We start from the raw sequence: 10,585 nt of genomic DNA on the forward strand, positions 1-10,585 counted from the left end.
AGAAAAGGGGATTGTGCCATGTGGTTTTCTACCTTGCCCTTAAGGAGACGGGATGGAGAGCTTATGTTCAGGGATGAGGCAGTATTTCCCAAAATCCCAGTATTTTGCCATGCTGGGCTGGAGGCAGGCATGAGCAGGCGATGCTTTCTCCCTTGGGATTTTTTTTAAAGCTGTGGATTAGAGGGAATTCACTGCGAGTTGCTCTCCCTATGGTCTCCCTCCCGCCAAAATTCAGGTGCTGTGAAAACTGAGTCAGACTCCCAGAAAAAGAAGTCCTGCTGAGGCAGGAGCTGAGATGGGCTCACCCTTCTGTCACTGGCCACCACARCATGGCCAGAAAACCCTWAAAATAATGTATTTTTAAAAATTGYAATGCRTTTCCCCATGTGTGTGAGCATTGGCTGCTCAGGGGGCCAAAATCCAATKTAAAGCCTGTCTTTACTCCTTTTTATTTCTCTCCCTGCTGGCTACAACACACGCTACACCCAAAATCTGTGCCTGAGCTGGGGTGCCCCATCTGCCTTTGGGATCCCCTCAGGACRGGTCCTGGGGGGAAAGGTCTGCTTGGAGCCAGTCCCTGGGATTTAATAGGACACTTATTGTATGTTAAATATCAAGGGCTGATAGGAAACATGTGTCCCGAGGATTAACAGCCGTGTAAAAGATAAAGCCAGGAGTTAAATCTCCAAACAGCGTGTTTCAAATAACCCTCCACGGCTGCAAWCTGCACTTTTGGGGTAACCAGGAGTGGGATGGGGAAGGTAAAATGTTTGGTACCAATCACAGCTCCCCAAAATCTTTGGGATGGGCTCGGGACTGGGTTTGCTCCCAGCAAGGTGATGCCCAGGGATGCAGGATCACACAGGGGTGACGTCAGCTCCTTCTTCCCCCATTTCTTCCTCTCTTTCCACCTCTCCCCCTTCTTCTAATGTTTTTTTTTTCCTTTTTTTTTTTCCCAGGCCCCAATTTCTCCCCTGTCGAGGCAAACGCTTTGGCTAATTAGCAAAACGTGTCAAAGAAAATGATTAATGTCCCGGGAGGAGGCTGAGCTGCCTTTGTGCCGGCATTGCCTGACTTCTGCTCTTAAAGGTTTTATTAAAAGATAAGGGAGCTCGTAAGGGGTGAGAAAAGCATGTGCTCCCCATGGTGTTAAAGGGTCGGAGACGGGGGGGATGTGGGGCAGATTGGGGTCACCCTCAGAGGGAGAGGAGAGGGCTCGTGTTTCCCTGCCTCTGTGTGCCACCGTCACCGCGGTGTCTGGCCTTGGCAGGGGAAAAGACTTTAAAAAAAATGGCTGAATGCCTCCTTTATTCTTCCAAAGCAGGTAACCCAATCTCCTCAGCTGGGCCGTGAATGTTGCTGTGTTACGGGGCTCTGCGTGCTCCRGGAGCGATGCTTTAGGGGCTCCCGGGGAGGGGACGCTCAGGATGGGCATCCCAAGGTGGGGATCAGGCACAGCCAGGCTCCTGCCCAGGACAGTGGTGGCAGGAGGGACAGAGGTGCTTGTGCAGGGGTTTGATGAGCCCTGTGGTCAGAGAGGTGCCCACGGTGAGGCTCAGGCCCCTGTGGGGGATTCCTGACACGGTTTGCTTCGGGCTGAAATCCCCCACCCCAGCTCCCTCCCAGGGATCCCGGTGCCAGGCGGGCAGCAGAGGCACAGGAGAAACCTGAGCCACGGTGCCCCTGGGCTCAGTGACCACCTTACAGAGCATCCAGCTGTGCCCTCATCTCTCCAGGCTTTGGACGTGTTTTTAGCAAACCCCAGATCATTCTCCTTGCAACCCAAACTCCTGCAATCCCCCCAAAACCAGCAGCCCTTGCAGCGGGGTCTTGCAAAAGGCAAAAACTACCTGACAACTTCACCATGGGATCCCATGAAAAGGAGCTGGCAGTGCCACAGCATCCCTGTGCCATGCCAAAATCGCAGCTGGGACATCAGCCCTGGGGACAGGGAGAGGGTGACAGCAGTGGGAGATCCTTCAGCAGCACAGGGGTTATTTTAACAAAGCAGGAGCGATTCCCAAACCCGGCAGACACGGAGCCCTGGGGACACAGAGAGGGTGACAGCAGGGGGAGATCCTTCAGCAGCACAGGGGTTATTTTAACAAAGCAGGAGCGATTCCCAAACCCGGCAGACACGGAGGCCTGAGCCCCTCCATGCACATCAGAGAGGTTTTGGGAGGGGGCACAGCTGGCAGGAGCCTCTGGGGGTGCTGCAGGAGCTGCTCTGTGAGGTTTTCCTCCAGCAAACAGACCTCTGGGCTTAATAAGCGATTTGTAAAACTCGCTGTGGATAAACAAGAGGCCGTGTGTCAGGCTGAAGGCGGCCTCGCAGGGCTCCGCACGCGGGGTGGGACCTCAGTGCAGAAATATTTTCAAGATAAACAGAGGAAAATGAGTCCTGGAGGAGGCCAGAGACGCTGGCAGCAGCACGCCGCTCCTCTCCAAGATTATTTCGGGGCAGGAACTTGGCTTTCTGCATGCTGCAGCTTTTTTTTTTTTTTTTCCTTTGCCTCGCGTGCTGCTGATTCAGAAATAAACCTGAGGAGTGGTTGGCACTGAAGGCAGTGGTGAGGAGATGTGCAGAGCCCGGGGCTCGCAGGGGAGTGTTGGGGTGAGGACAAGGAGCTGGGATGCACAGCTTCTGCTGCTGCAGGTCCCCCCTGGCAGAGCYTTCCCTGAAGATCCCTTGGCTTGGGGGTGTTTGGAGATGAAAAGGGTGCAGRGAGACCTCAGATCCCCTTCCAGTGCTGAAAGGAGCTCCAGGGGAGCTGGASAAGGATTTGGGACAAGGGATGGAGGGACAGGACAAGGGGAAATGACTTTAAACTGACTGAGGGTAAAGATAGATTGAAGAAAGGAAGATAGGAATAAATTCTCCCTTGTGAGGGTGGGGAGGCCCTGGCACAGGTTGCCCRGAGAAGCTGTGGCTGTCCCTGGATCCCTGCAAATGTCCAGGGCCAGGCTGGATGGGGCTTGTAGCAGCCTGGGATAGGGGAAGGTGTCCCTGCCCATAGCAGGGGGTGGGACTGGATGGCCTTAAAGATTCCCTTCTGGGAATCTAAACCATTCTGGGATTCTGTGGCTCCAGAGCTGCTCTGTCTGGCTGCTTGTGCCTCTTGCCCTCCCTTGGCTCCTCCGTTCCCTGGCACAGGGAGAGGCAACTCCGTGATGCCCCAGGGCAGGACATGGGCCCTGCCYTGCCCTCTGCCAGGCTGGAGCTTGGGAAATGGACTGGGCTCCATSCTTCCATGCCCTCTATCCCTCACTGTCCTCTTTGTCCTCCCCAACCTCTCCATTCCTCCCTCCCACCATCCCTGGGTTTTAAGTTTGGCGCTGGTTTCCTTTTCTGTTCTGTCTGGTCCTTAAGCTGCACAGCCGTGGACTGGGACAAAGCTGGACTTGGGGCACCAGGGCTGGGACCAGCAGCAGCCTCRGCAGCTGAGATCTCCCAGTGTATCTCTCCCACTCTTCCCCACCCCCAGCAAATTTAATTAAAAGTCATTCAGATTCCTTTGAAAGAAAATGTCATCCGTCGACACAATTACACTTTAACTAACCAAAGCTGTTACAGTTCCTATATATATTGGAATCAGGCTGTCGTTATTAGTTCTAAGTAAGTAATTTATTCCCATTATTGTGTTCAAATTACAGGATATTACCCCCTGGGGAAATAATCCTGTTATTTGAAATGTAAAAAAGAATTCACATGGACAACAATGGATTCCTAAATGAACCCAACAACAGCCCCCAATCCCAGYGCAGCATCGCTTGCCTCAGATAGGGAAAATATAAAGTTTCTTTYAAAAAGGTTCTCTTCTCCTGTCTTTCCCTTCTCCTGCCCCAGGTAAGGCAAATCGGGCTCCTCCTCTTYGTCAAATGCATCAATTTATTGAGGGAATCCTGGATGTGAAGGAATTTGGTGAGGAGCATGGGSGAGGCAGGTATGTGTGTGGATATACAAATATATAAGGGTGTCTCCCCTTATTTTGGGGGTGGAAGGGGAGCTCTGGGAYGGTGGGATGAGAGCACCCAGCACAGCCCTGGAGGTTTCTGCGGGAGCTGGGAATCTCTGCATTCCTGCAGCAAAGAGCTGCCGAGGTTCTTTGGAAACACAATTCCCTTGATCAAGATCTTCAGTGAAGGCAAATAACAGCTCCTCTCCGCAACACCCAAACATAAGCAACTAATTTGGACCACCGAAAGGAAAAAGGGGGAGGAAAGAAAAAAAAGAAAGAAAAGAGAAAGAGGAGGAAGAGGGAGGGGAGGGAAGAAAATCAGATACACTTGTAACCTGATTACAACAGCCAGCTATGTGTGCAAAATCACAATGCAGCTCTATAATTAAATCTCTCTTTCCCCCTCCTGCCGAGCTCTTTCCTCCAACAGGCGCGGTACAAAAACAGTCGTTAGGACATCAAATTCCAGCTCCGACAAGAGGGGACTTTTTGTCTATAGCTGCTCGGCTCGTCTTTAAGGAAATAACAATTATAAACCCAGTGCCGCTGGCTGACGAGCTTTGTGGAGCAGAAAGGGCTCGTCTGATCCAACCAACAGCCCCTTCCCCCATGCAGAGGGCTGGGGTGATGGGAAAYGAGATGGGATAGCCCTGGGAGCAGCTATGGACACCCACTCCTTGTGCTGGGATCCAGGGGTAGAGGAAACTCTCGGTCTAACAAGATGCTCGGAATCACAGAGATTTCTCCCCCTCCCTCTCACCCTGGTGAATCCACCTCATGTGTTTTAGCACAGCAGTTTGGTGGCACAGGGCACTCCTGGGTGGGTCTGGAGGTTTGGGAGTTGATAATGCACCTGTGAAGAGTGTGAGGAGCCAGAGGCTTCACGGACACCAGGAAAACTCCTGCCACATTTTCCCAAGGGTTTCTCCCCTGCCTGGTGCTTGGCTTCTTCAGCCAGACCTGGGCCACAGGATGATGGGGGGATGCTTAGGAGGGATCAGTGAACCCCAAAGGCAGCAGGGAAGGAACCCCCAGCACAATAGACGGGGAAGGCAGTGCTGGCAGCCTTCCCCAAGCCCTGCCTTTTGATGACTTGGATTTACTCCACATCGGCCACAGAGGGCTATTCCCATCCCTGTGACACCCAGCACRTGCTTCTGCTGGCAGCTGCAGGCTGGATTCAGCCTCAGTTCCTCGAGGGCAGGCTCCTGCTTGCTTCCTCAGGGTATTTTTGGGAACGAGCCTTGCGCCTCACCTTCTTTCCCACTGCGAGTTAAGGGAAGGCGTGTTGAGCTTCTTGCAACTGGTGCAACACGATGGGGAGGGCAAAGAAAAAAAAAATGGCATCAGGAATCCTTGCAATGCTCCCCAAAGTGCAAGATAACCACCAGTGAGGCAGGATTTATCCACCACACCTCATCGTGGCAGCCGGCACGTGCAGGAGAGCACGACCGAGGGCGGACGCGGGTTTTGYAACATGYGGCACAGAAACTCGRATGCTGCTCCAGTAAAGCTGTGCAGGTTTGGTTTTAATGGCAATTAACAGCTGTTAAAAGGTGAAGGATCTATTCTGCTAACACCCAGTGCTTCTGATGCCTTTCATGAAGGGATTTGAAAATAGGTTTGTGAGCGGTAATTTTAAGCCACGATAATGTACCCCGGGGAGGTGGATGGGTTTACCCTGTTTTCAAGCAGGGAAGATGAAGCAGGCCAGGGCACGGTGTGGAGATGACATTCAATTCTGGCAGTGCTGGTGAAATCCACGTGTGGCTCTGGAAGAGGAATGGGACCAAGCCAGGGACTGGCCGGCAACATCAGCGCAGTTTTCACCAGCATTTTCCCGGTCTTTTATTTCATGGGGAGATTAACTTGGTGCAAAACCAAAGGCACTCACGAGTTTAACCTTCAGCAGGACCCTCGCGCTGGGGGGGGCACGTAGGAAATCGTCTTTCCCTGGGAGATGCTGCAAATCTGGATTTTCCAGTTCCTGGAGGGCTCTGCTTGTTTAAATTAGAAGCAGATAGGAGAGGTGAATTTTAAGAAGGACAGAGCAAAGGCACACAAGTATGCAGTTAACTTCTAAACTTCTTTCTCTGGCTCTCCCGCTGAGTAAATGCTTTAGGAGCTTCAAACCACAGCTTTTAATATCTCCTTAACATGCCCCGCGATTCCTTCCCCCCTGTCAAAACAGCGAGAGCAGCTGTGAATATTTTCCATTTTAAAATGTTTTGTATGCATACGAAAGTACCTGCAGCTCCTGTGGGCTGGGCTACGGAGAACTGCCGAAGCCAAGGATATATATTTTATATCAAACCTCAAAATAGCACATGCTTCTGCCTCTCTTGCTCGTGTCCTGCATCCGGGAGGGTATTTTTGATTTAACTGACAGATCAAGGGAAAAATCCCCAATTTACTCTGTTGATGWAGAAGGTCTTGTTATTTGGAGCTCAGCGTTCCCATCCACCTGGATGGAGGATTGTTTTAAACTCCCAAATGCAGAACCTGTAATAGCAGGGTGCTGTATGGGGACTGCAGTTTTGAGGAGGTTTCCCATGCACGTTTCTCCACTAAACCACATTTTTTCCACTGAAAGGTGTAACTGCCRTTTCTGTGCCTTACGACCAATTTAGCTGCTGATCCACAGCCAAAAAACGCGGGCAGTAATTACAGCTTTGGGGTTGGTGCTCCTCTCAAAGAGCTCTATGGGTTGTGCTATCAGCCCTCCTCCCTGCCTAATTTTTCCCCCTGATCTTGGATGAAAAAGGCTTATTATTGTGTAAAAGGGAGAAAAAAATAACCAGCCTGATGTATCCAAGAGGCAGCCTAGCTGTGACAAAAGCCTGGTACCAGGGGCTTGGTGGAGGTTTTGGAGCAAAAAGCACACAGCACAGGGCAGCTCCTGGCACTGGGGTCCCAGCCCAGGATTTGGGGGAGAAGTGAGTGTGCAGGTGGCAGAGCAGAAAAACAGGGTGGGACTGTGCATACACACCCACCCTCCTGTGCCAGGCAAGGAAAAAAAAAAACCAAAACCATCAGTCTTTATTTGGACTGGAAACCAGGCTGTGGTTTGGGATGAGCTTGGCTTTACAAACCCCAGAGCTGCGCGATCAGACTGCTGTGAACTGGGGGGAGGGCACCAAGCACATCTCTGTGTACCCCCTGCCCTCTCTCCCCTTTTCCCTGCTCCTTCTTTTCCCTTTTTGTGGGGTGGTGAGGATGCTGCAGCTTCCAGCTGCTGCCAGGCATTGGGCACAGCCTCGGGAGGGGGTTGTATTTCTTGGGCTCCCCCCCATGCAAAACCCGCTGCCAGGCTGAGCACAAGGGCTGTAATCAGCCAGGATTTATGGAGAAAACCGAAATCCTGAGCTGTTCTGGTCATTAATCAGAAATTCTTTGCTCAGTTCCCAAACCGTTTCCCYGGGGATCTCCTCATTGGGACCCCCCCACCCCATAGCCCCCTCCCCATGGATGGCAGCTCCTTCATTTTAGGCACAGGGGCACGGGTGGCGAGAGACCCCAGGGTTTGGAATTATCCAAGCCCCCCCATCGATAAATAAATCGCCACGGATTCATTGGAATAAACCCCAGCAGGGCTCCTCTTTGCCTTCAAATCCCACCTCTGTCCCTACAGGGTTTCACTGGGGGGGATGGGACCCTGCCGTCAGACTGGATTCTGCTTTTAAGGTTGGGGGGGAAGGACTGAAATCAGGGCAAAGCTTTGCCGACGCGTTGGGATCGTCGCCGTCCGCGTTTTAATGTGATTTATGCCTGGATTTCTAAATCCAGCCACTGACTGCACGCTTTAAATATAGCTCCAAAAACACCCTGAAAACGTGTAGTAAGCACGTTAAAAACAGCGGGTGGAAGGGATGCACAGCACCCGCCGGCTGGGGATGGAAAGCATGGGGGGTTATTTTGGAAAAAAAAGGGGATTTGGGGGGTCCCAGCAGACGGGAATGGGGGTCCAGCAGGGCCTGTGCTAAAGTCGAGCSCTGGCAATGAAGGGGTGAATGTCCCCCACCCCCCACACCTTGGCAGCCCCCCAAAACGGGGGAGCTGCGCTGAGGGTGGGGGGGGGTTGCTTTGGGTTGCTTTGCCTCCCACGTCTCCAGAGAGCCTCCCCCAAGTCCCCCCGTTCCCAAATGCCGCCCCCTCGTCCTACCTGCATCCCGGGAGGGGGGAGCAATGCTCGGTGTGGGGCTGGGGGCTGCGAGCTCCGCACCGCTCCCCTCCGCCTCCGCGGGGACCGGGACGGGGGCGGCCACCGGGAATTTCGTGTTCGTCCGGGGAGGGGAGGGAAGAACGAGGAAAAGAGGAAAAACAACAACAAAAAAAAACCCAAACAACAAACCAGGAAGAAACGCCAAAACAAAACAAAATGGAGAAAAAATGGTGTGTGTGTCGGGGGGTGGGGAGGGAAAATAAAATAAAATTAAGGGAAAAGGACAAGGGGAAAGACGGAGGGAGCGGAGCCGGGCGCGCAGGGCGGGCGGGGGTGCCCCCTCCTCCGGGGGAGCGGGGGGCGGCCCGGGGGCGGGCGGCACCGTGGGAACCTGCCGGGAGCCCGGGGCACCGGGAATGGGACGAGAATGGGAACGGGAACGGGAATGGGAACAGGCATGGGAACGGGAACGGGAATGGGAACGGGAATGGGAACGGGAATGGGAACGGGAATGGGAATGGGAATGTGGGGGGACACAAAGCGATAGGGCTGCGGGACATCCCCGCCTGCCGCCGCCGCGATATTATTTGTAATAAAAAATGGGTATTTTGGGAGAAAGCGGTGTTTGCGGTAAAGCTTTGCCGGGGRAAAACGTGGGAGCGGCCGCCACCCCTCAAATTCCAGGGCGTACTCGCGCCCCCCACATTGCGGTGTGTCCCTGCAGGGKTTGGGGGATATTGGGGAAAATAATGGGGAGAAAAGAAGTGGGCTGGGATTTCATGTGGGAAACGGKGGGAAAAACGGTGCGCGCCCGCAGGACCGCGCCGGAGAGGGAAAAATAATAATAATAATAAAAATAACAATAATAATAATTAGAAAAACGTGTGTATTAGATCGGAGGGGTTTTTTTTCCTTTTTTTCGGAGGGTTTTGCAGCAGCGATGCCCCAGCCAGGAGCGGCTGCTACAAGATGGCTCCCGGCCGGGGGAAGGGGAGGAGGAGGAGGAGGAGGAGGAGGAGGAGGAGGAAGGGCTGGAGTTGCAGAGAAGGGGGGGCCATCCCCTCCGCCCCTCCCGACCCTGTTTTTTCTATTTTTTATTAGCATTTCCCTGATTTATGACATGCCAACCCCCCGGCCTGGGGACAGCGGCGGGGAGGTCCGGGCGTGAAGGCATTAAACATTTATAAAATATGCTTTTAAAGCCACATAAAAGCGATCAAACCATTAATATTTTTTCCCCCTCACCCCCAATCTCCCCGTTTTTTTCGGTTTACTAAAGGAGACCGGGAAGAGAAGCGCCCTCCCCTTGGAGGCAGCGGGGTTTGAGCCCTCGCCTCTGACGCAGTTTTGCTCTTAAATAKAAATAAAAACATAAATATATCTATTATTATTTATTATTATTATTTTCGCGTTCAACCAGGGCCTTGTGCAGCGTGAGAGCTTTTCGACAAACTCGATTTTGCTTGGAACGTTTAAAAACAAGCAGATTTTTGGGGCTGTTTCTCCCCTTTTCTGGCCSATGTCCCAGTGGGCGCCACGAAACTCCTGTTGGGGGGGGGGACACTTTATTATTATTACTTTTATTTTCTATCGGATTCTATTAGATTTTTTTCCTCCTCCCCTTTTTCCTTATAAAAGCCGATTTTTGTTTAATTAAGTAAAGAAGYGGGGAGTGGATTGGGAGGTTTAAGGGGGGGTTGGCAGCAATGGGGTGTCCCCCCCTTCTCCCGAAGGGGTGCTGTGCCACGCAAAGGGAAAAATACATTAAAAATAGGGGGGGAAGGGAGAATAAATTAAAAATAGAAGGGGAAAAAAAAAAAGGAAAGAAAAGTAAAAGTTGGTGTGGCCGGCAGGCAGCGCTGGGGGGGCCGCCCCCCTCAAAATCCAGAGGGGGAGTATGTGTGTCTCCTCCCCCAGCCTYCCTTTTCACCCTATTTTTGAATTTTTGGGAGGGCGGGGCCCGCAGGGAGGGCAGGGACCCTCCCCCGCTCCCCCCCGGCCCTGAAAGGCCGCTTTGTCCGCGGCGGGGCCGTGGGAGAGGGCCCGGCGGCACTTCCCCCTCAGCCCAGGCCGGGCGGGATGAAGGATTTAACCCCCACAGATAATAAAGGGGGTCGCGGGGCGCTCCCCCCTCACGGCCCCGCTCGGAGCGGGGGGACCCGCGGCCGCTCCCCGCCAACCGCCCGMCCGCTCCGGGCGGGAGCGCGGGGGGAACCTCGAAACAGCAGCGGGAGCGCCGGGGGCGGAGCGAGCGGGGGGCCTGGAAACAGCCGCCTGTTTACCCGCCGCTGAGCGACAGCTCGGCCGGCCAATCAGAAGGCGCAAATCGCTGTCGGGCCCGCCCCCTCCGCGCCGAGAACAATGCGTGTTTCATGGCCCCGCCGCCGCCGTTTTTCCCTCCCCCATTCCCCCGTTTTTCCCTCCCTCCCTCCCGCCCCGCGCTCGCTCTCCCCTTTTTTTTTTT

This window comes from Malurus melanocephalus, unplaced genomic scaffold (genome assembly GCF_030028575.1).
Source record: "Malurus melanocephalus ecotype Western Australia unplaced genomic scaffold, MMel_1.1 scaffold_115, whole genome shotgun sequence".
Lineage (NCBI taxonomy): Eukaryota > Metazoa > Chordata > Aves > Passeriformes > Maluridae > Malurus > Malurus melanocephalus.